Below are 16178 nucleotides of genomic sequence, written 5' to 3' on the forward strand. Positions count from 1 at the left end.
AATCAAAAAATCATGACAACTGAATAATGCTATTTTGTAACTTTAAAACACAAACACCGTTCTCTATAATATTCTCAATGTTACGTACCGCCAATTAATCTTTTTTTTTTTTTTTTTTTGCGGTACGCGGTCCTCTCACTATTGTGGCTTCTCCCGTTGCGGAGCACAGGCTCCGGACCCGCAGGCTCAGCGGCCATGGCTCACAGGCCTAGCCGCTCTGTGGCACGTGGGATCTTCCCAGACCGGGGCACGAAAGGCAGACTCTCAACCACTGCGCCACCAGGGAAGCCCATCTTTTTTCTTTTGAATGGTCAATATTTCCTAAAGATCCTGAAGTTACAGGAAGAGCATGACTCAATATGCCCAAAACTTAAATTCTTGAAACTAAGTTTTGTAGATAACCTCTGCTTTTCCTCCCAAGCTTAAAACGGAATCTCAAATATAATGTAGGAGATTCTATCTGGAGGCAAGTAAATGATTCTGCAGTACCACATGCATGTTTTCATTAAATATTTTCACACATTAGGCCATGTAATGTGAATATAAATATGAAAATAAAAAACTTCTCCCAGCACTTCATAATAAGATCCCTTTTGGGTCACACTGAAAGAAACTGCAGGATGAGAAGCTTCTGTAGTCAAAGACGATGTATCTCACCCCACTGTGACTGGATATTGACCAGTGGATGGGTCAATATCCAATCACAGTGGCTCCTAAAGAGAGAAATTTCCTAAACAATTAGAACCTGAAGAATGCAAAGGACCTCATCACTGGCACCACTGTGGATAATGACAATGTGTGTGAGCACACACACATACACACAAACACACACACACTCACACATACACACATTAGGTTGGTTCTTTATTCTCTAAATATGGGTAAGTGATATAAAAGTTTCCTTCAATTAACTGGCTTAGTCATTTCTAACTCCTAATCTTCTTGTGGGCATTTCTCATCCATGCTGCTTTACTTTACTAATTGAGATATTTACTGTCTTGTCTTGCCAAACTAAAAATAAACAATTCCATAACACTATCACTACTAGTCTATGTACTGCTGTGGAACTTCAAATCACTGGCTTCTAATCATAAAGCAACATAAGGAAAGTCTGTATTGTAATAGGTCAATGAATGTGGTAATGTTGTAGTACAAAATTCCAGAATGAAAATACACCCACACCTCAATCAAATGGATCATCAGGGGGCCACGCTAAATGTGAAATAAGGTCCCTTCTGGTACTTCTAGTAACAACACCCCGTGGACTTGCTCCAAGGTCTTGCCTCACACTCAGTTCCAAACTGGTATACAGCAACACAAGGATGGTCCGTCGAGGCCACTTTTTGCCTCCCCAGCCGTACCACATATTTTCTGGCCATGGAAGGCTGCACATGTCTCAGCGTGTTTTTTTTTGTTTTTTTTTTTTGTTTATTTGTTTGTTTCTTTCTTTGCGGTACGCGGGCCTCTCACTGTTGTGGCCTCTCCCGTTGCGAAGCACGGGCTCCGGAGGCGCAGGCTCAGTGGCCATGGCTCACGGGCCCAGCCACTCCGCGGCATGTGGGATCTTCCCAGACCGGGACATGAACCCGTGTCCCCTGCATCAGCAGGTGGACTCTCAACCACTGCGCCACTAGGGAAGCCCGTTTCTGCATTTTGCTGGGATGTTTTTTTACCCCCGCCCACCTCACCCCTCTCTGCCTCCCACCACCCCGTCACCCCTGCTCAATGTATACTGCTCCTTTAGGACCTGGTCAAAATTCCCCTCTCTCCTAAATTAACTGTTCTTTCTACAGTGACATCAGTATATGTTGTGTATGCATGCATCCTACGAAGATAGCATTTATCACACTTTGGTTATTGGTTTACTTGTCTGTCCCTTTCTGCCATCTTTGTCTCTCTATACCATGAGTCCAGCTCAGTACATGGCACACAGGAAGCGGGCAGTGAATGTTTAATGAACGGATGTTCTTATATACTTGCCATAGGGGAAAGAAGGCTGCAGTCTTTAAGTGAAGCTGCAGCATCTGCTCAAGTCTTATATGAGGAGGCAAAAACTTTCCAGACGTGAAAAAAAAGAGAGAAGAGTGTATGGAAAAGAACGGCTCTAATGGTGTTGCCAGATGGAGATGCTGCCGCTGAAGGGGTTAGCTTGAAGAGAGCACTGCAGATTCTTTCACTGAGTAACCATCCCCGAGACAGAACCCTAGCTAGAGCAGGGGATATAGGTCGGGAGACCTAGGACTCTGAGATCCCCAGTAATCGGGTGACCAAAAAATGCATTGTTCAAAACCAATACCCATTTGAGAGTGAAAACGGGCATTATTAATAATTAATAATAAGTCATTATACCAAAACAAACAGTCATAACTGGGACTACCCTTTGTAAACTGGGGTTTATGGTTCACTTACACAAAGGGGTTGCCAGTCTCACCAGTAATTTTCAGAATGAGGAACCTAATTACTGATCTCCTAACTTTACTAGAGAAAAGAACTACTGTCTTACTGTAGTTCTCCTTATAAAACAATTTAAAAGAATGTTCTACCAACAAATGTTGTTACACATCAACTTTTGTTTCTTAAATCCTTGCCCAACTTTTACTCTGTTTAAGAAACTACACATTTCATTTTCAATTGCATAAAAACACGACATATTTTTGCTTTCCTACCTTCTTTATATACCCCTTTCCTTCTATGTTGCCCTCTCACCTTGCAGGTTCTTTCTGACTTAGCAGGTTTTTTAAAAAACCTTAACATTTTAGAACTGAGAAGGAATCTCAAATTTGTTTAATCAAATTCTCTCACATTACAGTTGGAAAAAGAAAAAAAAGGAGGGTCATAAAGAATTAGAAATCTGCTCAAAGGTTACTGTAAATGCTGTAAAGGCAGAGGTGGGATTTGCAATATTTTGATTTAGGAAACTTATTTTATAACACCCTACAGGTAATGCAATAATGGGTTGAAAGAATTAATAAAAATCACTCAGTTATCCAAGGAAGTGATCAGAGAAGAATCCAAACCAATTCATTTAATATTTAACATAACTTTGAAAGACGCTCTGTTAGGCACAGGTCAAACAAATATACATAAATATGGCGTAGTCATTGTCCCAATAGGGGATTCAAAATGGCCAAAATAGATGGTAAAAGGTGAAATATACCACAAGAAAGGTACTAGGGAATAAAACTACTAAAGCATAGAAAAATAAGTCAATTCCAGCTGGGTGTGAGAGCCTTGTAAAGGATAGCTGGGCCAGGCTTCCCCAAATGGTTTTCATTCAGTTCTTACTCAAAATATTGATGATCTCACTTAACCAAACTTATAGTTACCATACTTTACAAATTGGAATAAAAGCAATGGCAGTAAAGAAGAATTTCTCGGTTGTTATTAAAATAAGGCTGAAAGATGTATTCATAATAGCTAAAACCTGGAAACAACCTAAATATCCATTAACTGCTAAATAGATAAACAAATCGTGGTATAGCCTTACAATGGAATACTAGCAATAGTAGTAATAAAATAGTAATAAAAAGCCATTGTTACATATGACACCTAGGTAAATCTCAAAGACAGTATGCTTAAAGAAGCCAGGTACCAAAGACATATTTTATGATTTCATTTACATGAAATTCTAGAAAAGTAAACAATAGAGTGACTGGTCAGTGTTTCCAGGACCTGGAGGTAGGGAATGGGCATGAGGGAACTTTGGGGTTGATAGAAATGTTCTATATCATGGTTATGATGGTTCTGTAACTATGTACATTTGTCAAAACACATTTAATTGCAAACTCAAAATTGGTGATTTTTATTATATTTAAATTTACCTCAGTAGAGCTGACTTTAAAAAGGAGCAAACATATTAGAATAGGAACATCCACCTTTTTCTCCAAGTTATCCACATCACCTGTGGCAACACATGGGCATGTGGGCCATGTCGATGTTTACTTGATAACAATTGAGAGTTAAAAGGAGGGAACAAGTACTGGATAGGCCTCAAACACAGACTAAGCACACATTGAGGTTTAGTCTCTCCTTTTTTCCGATTATAATTCTGGTTGATTATATTTTCTAAAATGTCATTTACCATCCCATTTAAAAAATGGGATTGAAGAATTAACTATACATTTCTAATGCTCAACTTTTCCATATCATTTATTATTTTAAATCTTGCTATTTAGAAAAATACATGTCATAGAGCAAAGATGATTAATTAGATTTTTTTTAAGTACAGTTAAAATTTTACTACTACATTAAAGGACTAAAAGTTTCTGATGATCCTAAAATTCACCAGTGAGTGCGGCACGGAAATGATGAAAGCCTCAAGTCTAACCTGAGGACAAGGACGTGGTGTTGCCAGTGATTTGAGGCACCAATCCTGTCCGCCATGTTTCTATTCACCTTTTTACTAGTGACTGAAGTGCTAGTATTAGACATACAACCCTTTTGGTTAAAAGGTGTTTCCTTTTTAAAGTAAAATATAGAGAGCTTTGTGACAGTAGCATATTGGTGTAACAAAATGTATGAGACCATTTATAACATACTTACTAGCTGAGAGCCATTCTTGATGGAATTACAGAGAGAAGCAGCAGGGAGGTGTGGGGTGCTATTGTGAGTTAAGAAACATGATGTTGGGCTTCCCTGGTGGCGCAGTGGTTGAGAGTCCGCCTGCCGATGCAGGGGACACGGGTTCGTGCCCCGGTCCGGGGCCCGTGAGCCATGGCTGCTGAGCCTGCGTGTCCGGAGCCTGTGCTCCGCAACAGGAAAGGCCACAACAGTGAGAGGCCCAGGTACCGCAAAAAAAAACAAAAAAACAAAAAACCATGATGTCCACTTGTCCCCATAATAGTGATATTATCTTTGATCACTTGGTTGATGTTACTGGTGTGCTGGAAAATGTTTAATAATTGATTTGGGGAGGTATCCCTCATTTGCAGTGTTTACAGTTTTCATTGTAAATACTTCTACCAGGTCCTATTTTAATTATATGATATTATCTATTATTCTTGTGCACTTCTTGGCTTCCTATTCCTAAGATGTTCCAGTTTCATCTTGTACTGTCCTTTACCAGTCTTGGAATCAGCATTTGCTCAAGGAGCTCTTGTGCCTTTTGGTGGAGAATGGTATTTAGAAATCAAGATCTGTCACTAGGTGGTACTCATTGTTACTGACAAGTCTTGGCTTCTAGGTCACCTTAGTAGACAGAGCCAGTATATGAATATACATATGAATATATAAATATAAATATGAATATTTGTCTATACATCTTTATGTGAATGTATACATACACATTCTAATTGATGTCTCTAATTCCAATCCAATAACATCAATAGAACCTAGTCTTCCCTTTTCCCTAAGTGTAACATTATTCCTCAACAGTGAGAAACTTGGAATCCATTCTATAACATACTCATTTTCTCAAACTTGGTATACACAGAAGTGCTTTCTAAGTTGCTAATCTACTATGGAAATCAAATCTATGAGTAACTAGAATTAAATATTTCCTTATAGCTTTTAGTTTTGCTTTTTTAAAAATTGAACTATAGTTGATTTACAATATTGTGTTAGTTCAGGTGTACAGTCAAGTGATTCAGATTCTTTTCCATTATAGGTTATTACAAGATATTGAATATAGTTCCCTGTGCTATACAGTAAATCCTTGTTTTCATCTATTTTATATGTAGCAGTGTCTATTAATGCTTTTTTTTAAAGCATACACACCATTTTTCACTTGATTCTCTTTGTGTTCTGGGAAAACCACATCTTAAGAAGCAATGGAGGGACTTCCTCGGTGGCACAGTGGTTATGAATCTGCCTGCCAATGCAGGGGACATGGGTTCGATCCCTGGTCCGGGAAGATCCCACATGCCACAGAGCAACTAAGCCTGTGCGCCACAACTACTGAGCCCGTGCGCCACAACTACTGAAGCTCGTGCACCACAACTACTGAGCCCACGTGCTGCAACTACTGAAGCCCGCATGCCTAGAGCCTGTGCTCCGCAACAAGAGAAGCCGTTGCAATGAGAAGCCTGCGCACCGCAACGAAGAGTAGCCCTCGCTTGCCTCAACTAGAGAAAGCCCCCACAAAGCAACAAAGACCCAATGCAGCCAAAATAATAATAATAATAAATTAAACAATAAAAATAGAAAAAGAGGCAATGGGGTACAGTAGAAAACTCACAGAGATAGAGGATCCAAGTATAGTATCTACCTCCTGATTACCTATGTGATCATGAAAAAGTAACTTAATTCTTTTAATCCAGGGGTTCTTCCTGAAAATAGGGCAGGAAAAAAGCCTACTTTAAGGGTTAATAATTTTAGTAATCTATTATTTACTAACGTTTAGCATAAGCTAAGCTCTTTACATGTATTCTTTTATTTAATCTCAAACAACCCTAAGACGTAGGTTCTCTTATTATCCTCACTTTATAAATGAGGAAACTGAGGTCTAGAGAGGGCGTACAATTTGTTCAAAGTCTCCCAGTTATTAAGGGACATAGCCAGGAAATTCAGGCGTACCTGAATCTAAAGTCCATAGTATGAATCTCTATGCTTCAATATCTTACTCTGTCAGGGATGCAGAGAAATGAGATAAAGGATGACAAGAGTCTTATTTCAATTATCCGTGTGTGTGTGTGTGTGTCATTTACTACCCATATTATCCATCTTGATAGCCAATCCCAAGCTAGTCCTCGTTCTCCTTTCCCATTTGTCCCATATGTTATTGGAACACTTCCTCCTACAATGACACCATCAATTAGTTGTATCCTCCTTAAAGAAATATATTGACTTTTGCAAAAACATTAAAAGGCACATAAATACATTTCCTGCCTCAAGCTTATCACAGACTCCCAGGAAAGATAAGACGTGCACATCTTAATTGGAATGTAAGTGCCTGAAGAATAGAGACCTTTGTTTTGCTCACTAATTTATTCCAAGAGCCTGGAATGGTGCATGGAATACAGTTGTGCAGTCAACAAATATTTGATGAACGAATGAACGAGTGAATCAATGAATGAACAACTGTTAAGGGACAGAAAATACTAAGTATCCTTACAGGTTTAAGGATCCTCCTACCTACTGATTAGAAGGAGAATGGGATAAAATAATCTCTATTTTGGCCAATAATTTAATTTAGTTTTATTATTGTTATTGATAATAACAACAAAATAAAAACAAAGTAAAATTAGTAGAGAGAATGGTATCTTCCATGTTTGAGAAGAACCAAAATCCTGTACCTGTTTAATATTAACAAGGACTATGTTCTCATATTTGAGCAAATGTAGAAATACAGGGATGAAACAAATAGGGAAAGGAAAATACAAGACGGCTAGGATTCAGTAATCCCTACTTCCTCAAGTATGCAAAAAACTTCATGGCATTATACATATTTCCTAGAGGAAATTATTTCTATTTTCTTCCCTGCAAAGTATATCAGAATTTTAAGTACAATGTTGGAAGTTGAGTTATCAGATCAGAGTGTGAGTCACTTCTAGGAAAGGAAGCAGAAACGAAGGAGGTCAAGTTCTTCCAAAGGAATAAACACAAAAGAAAGGAAATAATTCACAGAAACTTTCCTAAAAATATTTTTCCCTCCAAAAATGTTCTCTTACAGTATCTCCAAAATAATTTGAAAATTCTAACCTTCAAGGCCAAGGATGTGTGCTAGACTCTATATTGCCAGCTTCTATTACACCTCCTGAATAACTCACATTTACTTAAGACAAAACCCACAGACTTTTACCATCTCATCATCTTCCAGTGTCTGTGCTTTCTATTTTACAAAGCACAGTCAGATGCACTGACCTCTTTATTCTTCTTTTTTTTTTTTCTCGGTATGCGGGCCTCTCACTGTTGTGGCCTCTCCCGTTGCGGAGCACAGGCTCCCGACGCGCAGGCTCAGCGGCCATGGCTCACGGGCCCAGCCGCTCCGCGGCATGTGGGATCTTCCCGGACCGGGGCATGAACCCATGTCCCCTGCATCGGCAGGCGGACTCTCAACCACTGCGCCACCAGGGAAGCCCTCTTTATTCTTCTTAATAGTTCTGTAAGGCATGGAGATGGAGCAGATATCCTTGTTTGACAGATGAAGTATCTCAAGCTCAGAGAATGAAGAGATTTGCTCAACACTGCACAGCTACTAGTAAGTTTGGTGTCCTTTGCATTCCATGGCATTGCCTTACATGAGGAGTTTAGTAAAATTCTATTGCTCATCCAATTCAACAAATACTTAAACACCAATTTGTGCCAGGCACAAAAGTGTGGGGATGCATCAGTATACAAGATACAGACCATGACCATCCCCTCGAAGAGTTCATGGTCTAGTGAAGAAAACATAGAAGAAAAAACAACTAAAATAGTAAGGTAAATAATAAAATGGAGCTAAATTCCTGCTATCATAGAGTGGATAGGACAGGAGCTGGGGAGTAGCTAGGCACAGTGAGGGAGGATTTCAGGAAGCTTAAAATATTAGAGGCTTAAAATGAGTAGTCATTAGCCATATAAAGAAAGAGAGGAATATCGTTACAAGTGAAGTGGACAACTGGTGCAAAGGCCCAGGGAAGAGAGAGAATCAGGTGCCTTTGGAAAACTGCAAACAGTTTTGGCACGAGTGGAGGGTGGAATATATGTGTTGTGGGGTAGAAGCGAGCAGTTGGTGGAGGGGAGACTGAAGAAAGATGAGACTGGAGATGTAGGCAGGAGCCAGAACATGAAGCTATTTTTAAGGACTTCATCCTCAGGGAAATAGGGAGCCAATGTAGGGTTTTAAGCAGGGGAGTGTTGTGATCACACTCGAGCTTTAGAAAGATCACTCTGGCTGCAGTGTGGGGAACAGATGGGGAAGGGACAACATTAGAAGCAGGGAGAGCACTTATTACTACAGCAATAGCAAGAGCAATTTTGGTAATTGTTTCTTAGATATAGTAGATATCATAGATCGATACTGAGACTGAATAGCCATCAAATGCACATTTCAGGATTTTCAGCCTTGAAATTTCTTAAGTAGCTCAGAGGGCTCTGATGCATTAAGTGCTTGTCTTGATCAAAGTTCCTGGGAGAATATTAGGCCCTCCTATATTCTATTTTACAATACCATGGGCCCAATTCTAACGACTAAAGAATAAGAACAAGCATGCTTTTGCATGAAATAAATTAGACCATGATTTTGCCATGCATCTTCATATTGTCAAAATATTCATATTTCCATCTCTGACTTTTCTGTGTAAACTAATCACATTGGTCCGCTCTTGCCTTTCCTCTCTGAAAAATATCAGTTTATCTACATATTCCCAATAATTAATTAATCCTTCTGATGAGTAACTTCAAATTAGACATCAGTGGGATCAATATGTATTATAATGGCATCTCTGTAACCTCTCAATGGATCTGCATCACTGTCAAATTGTAGGACAATTGACTGAAAGAGTTTATATTCTATTATTAAAATGTTTTGGAATTAATTTCTAGGATCCATTTTTAAATGGGGAACATGTTGATTACTTTGTGGCTATTAAATTTATTCAGAAATATGCTATAATAGCAAGAGTTACAATTATGAAATACATGTCATAATGTCTCATTTCTCAAGCATAACAGAGTAATGCTTCATTTATCTGGTATGTTGGGAGATGAGCCGTTCCACGAGAGAGAATTTTCCAGGTGTTAGACCCATACAAATCTGACCATTTGCAGTAGAAATATCTAAAATATATTACATCCCTGCTTCCTTAAGCAAATACACCAAATATAACAAACTCTTCAAAATCAAGGTTCATAATGCCTGCTTGCAGCTGCATTCCCTTTGCTAGGAAGCTCCTAGGAATCACTGCTCATTGTTGTTTCTTCAGGTATCTACCATAGTGACTGGAAACAGCAGACACTCGATACGATTTGTTGCATGGAAAGTCTCAGGTGCTATTCTAACAAAACAGAAAGCATACAGAAGCACTAATCTGCTTCTTATAATTTTTTTTTATTGATTGGTTTGCTATGATTTGCTGACATGTTTTTTGCTTTGTTATGTTTCCATTTTTTTTTAATATATAAAACTGATGCTTAGGATAGTTCCACTGATCCTACACAGAAAAGTGCAAGGGCTTTGTGATAGTTATTTGCTTCTTAAAAGTACTTTTAAATTTATATACCAGTTTATGGCTATGTGTCAAATGGCTGAATTTACCAGAAGTCTACGTCTGAGGAAGTAGGGAAGTTCTGTAAGAAAGACAGCAGGGTTTTCATTGTTCTAACGTGATGGCCTTTGGTCAACCACCCAGTATGTTTGTACAAAGAAATTAGGACTGTGATCTGCTGACTGACCTTGGCTTGATAACAAAAACACAGTTCATTTTTAAAGCTTGATTAAGATCTCTATAACCTCTCCATTGTTGCACAAACCTCTGGGGCTGAAAAATACTACGCTTATGAAAGAAAAAAACTGACCTGAGGCCAAGTTTTCAGATTCTTAACTCCAGTATAATTCTCACTCTTCTAAATAAGAAAATCATTGTTCTTGTCACAGTAATTAGGTCATTTTCCTCATCAAAACATTTTTCCTTTTAGTCATTTCATGATTTAACATTATTTCTATTTGGCTTGTTAACACTTGCTTGTAACTATTTTTATCTACATCCTTAACTGTTTCCTCTGCTTCAGGAACTTAAAGTGTTTGTTGGATTTTCTTCTTCCTCAAGCCATTTCTAAGCCATCATCCTCATCATTCTTATAGTTGCAGAACTGTCCTTTCTATTCCTGAGAAGCTGCTTTTACCTTTATTCTAAATCTATTTATATTCAAATTCATTTCTGGGAGGCAGCCTGTCTTGAGCCTACCCAAACCAGCAGAATTTGTGCCCTAAGAAAAGGAAAATGAGCAACTAAAATCCTAAAATATGTCTAAAAATAATGTCGCACTTTTGGCCTTTATCCCTTAGTACGTAAACTTCACTGCTAGCAGGGCTGGGTAGGTCATTCTTTGTATACAAGGAGGTAGGGATTAAGGGTGCATACTTTGGTGTCAGACAGACTGGGCATCAGAGTCTCCATACCTCCACTTACTAGCTGTGTACCCTAAGTGAGTTACTTACCCTATCACTGTGTTCTCGAATGTGAAATGCGGTTAGTGGTACCTCTCCTTATAAGACTAGCATGATATTGTATTAAAATACACTTAGTATAGTACTGACACATTGTAAGTGTTCAAAAATATCAATTAGTCCCATTATTATTATCATTATTATTTCTCAAAAGATGACTACTCAAAGTGTAACGATCAATATAATTACCTCAAAGACAAAACACCTTGAGGAAAGAATAAAAAATTTCCTCAGTTTACTGATAAAACCTACATAGGGGGAGGTGGTATAGCACAGTGGATGTGAGCTTGGGCTTTGGACACACACAGTCCAGATGTGAACCCTGGCTCCACTATGTACTAGTTGCATGACACCAGAGTGGAACTTCAGCCTAAGGCTTATTTTATCATTTAATAAAATGATATTATTAGAATATGTGAGATAGTCTACATAAAGCAACCAGCAATGTCCAGCCCAGATCATCATTTGAAAGGTGGCTAAATTCAACTAATGGACTGGCATCTAATTATTTGTCAAATTTACTTTCCATAGCTCTTAACATGTAAAGGTAAAGACGGGACAGTAAGATATGGAAGAACTTATTGTAATTTGCTGCTGGTACAGTAAACTCTTCAGCTGCTTTCTCTATCCTCCTCCTCCCCTCAAAGTGACAGTTCCTCAGAAAAAAATTAACCAAAGTTAGTCCTGGCTACCAGCTTTAAATTAAAAAGCTGACATGATTTTCTTATTTGTACAGAATGATTCCAATTATTGTAGAAATCGACTTTAGGGTTTATGACTCCATCTACAGTGGGCATTGTGGGAAAGCCAGGAAAACTGAGGAACAAAAGGTCTAGGGCTACAGTGGTGTGTACGGCAGCCATTGGCCACATGTGGCTACTGAGTACTTGAAATGCGGCTAGTTTGAAGAGAGACATGCCTCAAGTCTGGACTGCTGTGAAGAATTAGAAAAAAAAGTAAAATATATCTAATTAATTTGTATCGATTACATGTTGAAAAGGTACTATTTTCTATATATTGGGTTAAGTATACTATGTTGTTAAAAATTAATTTCACTTGTTTCTTTTTAAATATGGTTATCTGGAAATTTTAAATTGAATATGTGGTTTGCCTTTCGTGGCTCCCATATTTCTACTGGACAGTGCTGATTTGAGCATAACTCCTTTTCTCCCTCCCTAAAGCAGAGCATCATTTTTAATCTTGATGTTCTATAAATCAAAATAACCATGTTGCCAAACACTGCTAACTCTAAATGGCTCACAAAGATACAAAATCTCATAATTCTTATAAAAAAGCCAAAACTATTAAAATAACATTTTCTTATCTTGATAAATTTCTCATTTGCATCAGCTAGTCACCATTACTTGAAAAGGAGAAACAAAGAAGAATTCTAATAGAAAACTAAGAAAAGCTAAAGCTGAAGTAGTCACCATATTATACAAATGTAAGCAATACAAGCTTTTTTTTTTTTTTGTAAATCAGATTTGGTTTGAAGCAACTCCCAAAATACATATTCATATTTAAAATTAAATTATAAAGCATATTAAAAAATTATTTCACACAGCCAAGCTGGCAAATTATAGAAAAATGTCCAGTTATATACATGGATTGTAGGCTCCTAATAAGTTAATGTGCATATAGTTGGAAAATATTGATCATTTAATAGTCTCTCTATAATTGTTAAATGGGAAATAGCAGATTCTCTACGATCTGCCCTCCCACAGATTTCTTTCCTGAATCTTCAGCAATCATCCTCATATCATTCATTCTTTGTTTCTAGTAAGAAACTTACAGTTTCAAAGTCTATCGAGAGTATTAGTTAGTCAATCAATCTGTCAACCAGTTTTTAATAAATTATCCTACTGCCTGGTGAGTTAATCTGTTGCCTTGGTAGTTTTTACTTATTGCAAAACATTATCTCCATTTCATGAAATACAAATAAGCTGCTGAATGGTTTCAAACCTCTAGAAACATTGGTGGAATTTATTTGTTGAGAGAAATGTAATTCAAGGATCTGGAAAGGAGAATGAGTGGGAAAGCCAGGACCACACATAGTAAGCCCTCATGAGAATCACAATTCCACTCATCATTATCATTACAAAGTCGTTCTTTATAGAAAATCTCACTTGAAATATTTATAAATTATGGGCACCTCCAAGTGTATTTATAGAAACATTAACACATTATGAGTGCTAAACTTCTTAATTTCTAGAGCTTACTGCCCATGAGTTGCTGCATTTCTTCAGAATACAGTAAAGGATACACACAGAAGGGAGGAATATCAGTATGCCATGAATGGAAGGAGAATGAAATCTACTGCAGAGTTTGACTTAGGGTCCCATACTTTAAATTTGTGCCAGTAATCCTTAGCAGAAGATTGTTTAAAATAATTTATACCCAAAAGTACCCATAATGTTTTATTCTATAAAATCTTATTCTAAGAATCAAGCTTTGAAAGGTACATAAATTTAATTAGCTGACTGGCATCAAGTTATCTAATTGTCAAATTTATTTTCCAGAACTGTTAACATATAAAGGCAAAGTTGGAACAGCGGATATGGAAGAACTTGCTGTAATGTCACTCTGGCACAGCGAATTGTTCAAGTAACGGTCAAAGATGTTCCCCCTCTCTCACTTCCATTTCAGAGCACTGATTACACCTAAAGTGAAAGTTACTTACCTCCCTGCTCTCTTTGTGAATGAAAGTGAAGTGGGAGGTGGGGGCAGAGACTGAAGTTCCGGAGGCACAGATGAGATAAGAAAACAACCAATTTAAATAATTTAATTTTGTGTATTCCCCAAAACCTGATTCCTGGGAGATATGTGAAGATTTAACAGAAAAGTTTCCCTAAGTCATATAAATTTGACTGAAATACTGAAAACTAAATTTCTTTCTAAAGAAAGTCATACTGTGTGTTAGCATATTAAAATCTCTGAGAAGCCCTACTGTCAAGAACCCTATTTAATTCGACTTTCCAAAAGGAATATTTTCACACCACCCACCACCATCAGAGGCAGATAGTACAATGGATAAAACCTTATTCTGGAGCCTAACTGCCTAGGCTTGAATCCCAACTCCACCACTTGGTGGTGCTGTGACCTTGGCCAAGGTATTAATCTGCAGACACCTCGGTTTTCTTATCTGTAAAATGGGGCTCATGGCAGCATCCACCTGGAAGGGTTGCATGGAGATTGAGTTCATGTGAGTAATGTGTTCATCATGGAGTAAGCAGTGTGTCCAGGGAGCTACCTTTACCACTACCCCCAGGAGGAGTGTTCCAAGAAGCAGTAATTTTTGTTTGTAAGCTAAACCTCTTTGCTTTTTTGTTTCAAGAACCAATAACCATGTGCCCGAGTCCAAAAACAAAATTGTTTTCCCTTTCAGCAACAGGTTGTGTGAAATTTCTACAGAAAGATTTTAATGTGTTTATTCAGATTAGTCATATTATCAATGAATACAAAGTAGTAGTATGTGGAATGCAGGGAAAAGCACTAGACCAGGAGCAAGGAGATGGAGATTCTAGGTTAACTTCCACTAAATGACTGTTGACCTTGGGCACGTCACTGAACTTCTCTGCATCTCAGTTCTCACATATTATAATGAGTATTGGCCTACATGGGAGTTTCATTAATTCATTCATTTAAGATGATCTTCAGTTCAGGACAGTTTATAAATCTAAATACACTGTTTTCTGGATTTTACACACACACACACACACACACACACACACACACACAAAGTATGTAGTTACATAAACCTTGTCCACTAGGTTGTAGGATAACTATAAAGAAGAATCATGCTGTCTTCATTTAAAAATTTTAGTGCCTAGATGTTCCCTCTACAGCTGGAATAGAACACGCACTCAATAAATGTTGAATGAATGCCTCTTTAACTGCAATCAACCCTTATCCCTTCATTCAAAAACAATTCAAGACCCCTATGATGTAAGACACTAAGCTGGGTACAACTAAGTTTACATATTTCTGGAAAGCTATTAGTTTTACCTATAAAGAGCTTGCAATTTAATTTGCACTATGAGCATCAGATGATGACACTAATTGTTGCAGTTTCTGTTCACTACCTTTCAGTTTGAATCCCATAATTCAAGTGAGTTTCATGGTATTATTTTATACAGCAGCACCATGCTATTAACATTACTATAAAAAGGTGTTTAGTAACTATGATAGAAGAGATGGCAAAGTCAGTATATTACAGTGAAAGCAAGTATGTTCTAATCAATTTTATGTAAAATTTTAGATTAATAAGAGTATCTATTAGGTGAAAACTTCTTGACGGGTTGGGGGAAAAAAGCACATTTTAGAGCTGATTTTTAAAAATCAGGTTATCAATTTCCTTTTATTAGAAGACACAACAATTTTCCCTTCAAATGTATAGTTGTATGTAGCCTCATCCAGTCTTTAAAGTGACCAAAATTGTTGATCTCTACAAACAATATAAGCGTACATCTTCTATAACTGCTAATTAAATTTCAGTCCTTCTCTTTACAGACAAAAGCATGCCATGGATCATAGACATTTTCTCTAAAATCAGAATGTCCCAAAGCACCCTGCCCTAATCAAATGTAATCTATTTGATCTAGGCTGCTCTGAGATGGGGAATGTGAATGCAGTGCTCATTGAATTTACTCTGAGTATTTAATCTTTGTGAGGAGAATGCAGAAACTCTTGTGAATAAATTATTAGATCTTTAAAATCCCAAAATAATTGTGCATCTTCATTGTTTTTCCTAGTGATTGCTTTATAACAGTTCCTCCTCTATTGGCATCTTTTTATCAGTAATGTAACAGGAACTTTTCAAGGACAAGAGTGGAAGACAAGGGCCCACATAAACGGCATGCATGATGTGACCAGACAGATGATTAGCAAGATGTCTTTAGTTTGCAGAGAGAAGGTTTCATTTTCATAGGTCTAAGAAAATTTTTTTAAAAGTCCTCCTTCTTAGCCCCGCTGTAAACTGTTCCTATTGTAAATGATACCTAATTTGCAGGTGTCTGCCTAAAGGCAGGTCACTGAAAGTCAATGAAAATCAGGGCAATCTCAGCAACAGAAATTAACCTGAAGATCATGGCGG

At 37.6% G+C, this 16178-nt stretch overlaps 1 protein-coding gene across 2 annotated transcripts in view; it reads right to left on the reverse strand.

The window, feature by feature from the left end:
• LOC112405786 (serologically defined colon cancer antigen 8-like) overlaps nucleotides 1-16178 on the reverse strand; it is a 211316-nt gene that overhangs the window by 95201 nt on the left and 99937 nt on the right. The gene's annotated exons all lie outside the window — the stretch shown is intronic.

This window comes from Neophocaena asiaeorientalis, unplaced genomic scaffold (genome assembly GCF_003031525.2).
Source record: "Neophocaena asiaeorientalis asiaeorientalis breed wild unplaced genomic scaffold, Neophocaena_asiaeorientalis_V1.1 scaffold524, whole genome shotgun sequence".
In the NCBI taxonomy this organism is placed as follows: domain Eukaryota; kingdom Metazoa; phylum Chordata; class Mammalia; order Artiodactyla; family Phocoenidae; genus Neophocaena; species Neophocaena asiaeorientalis.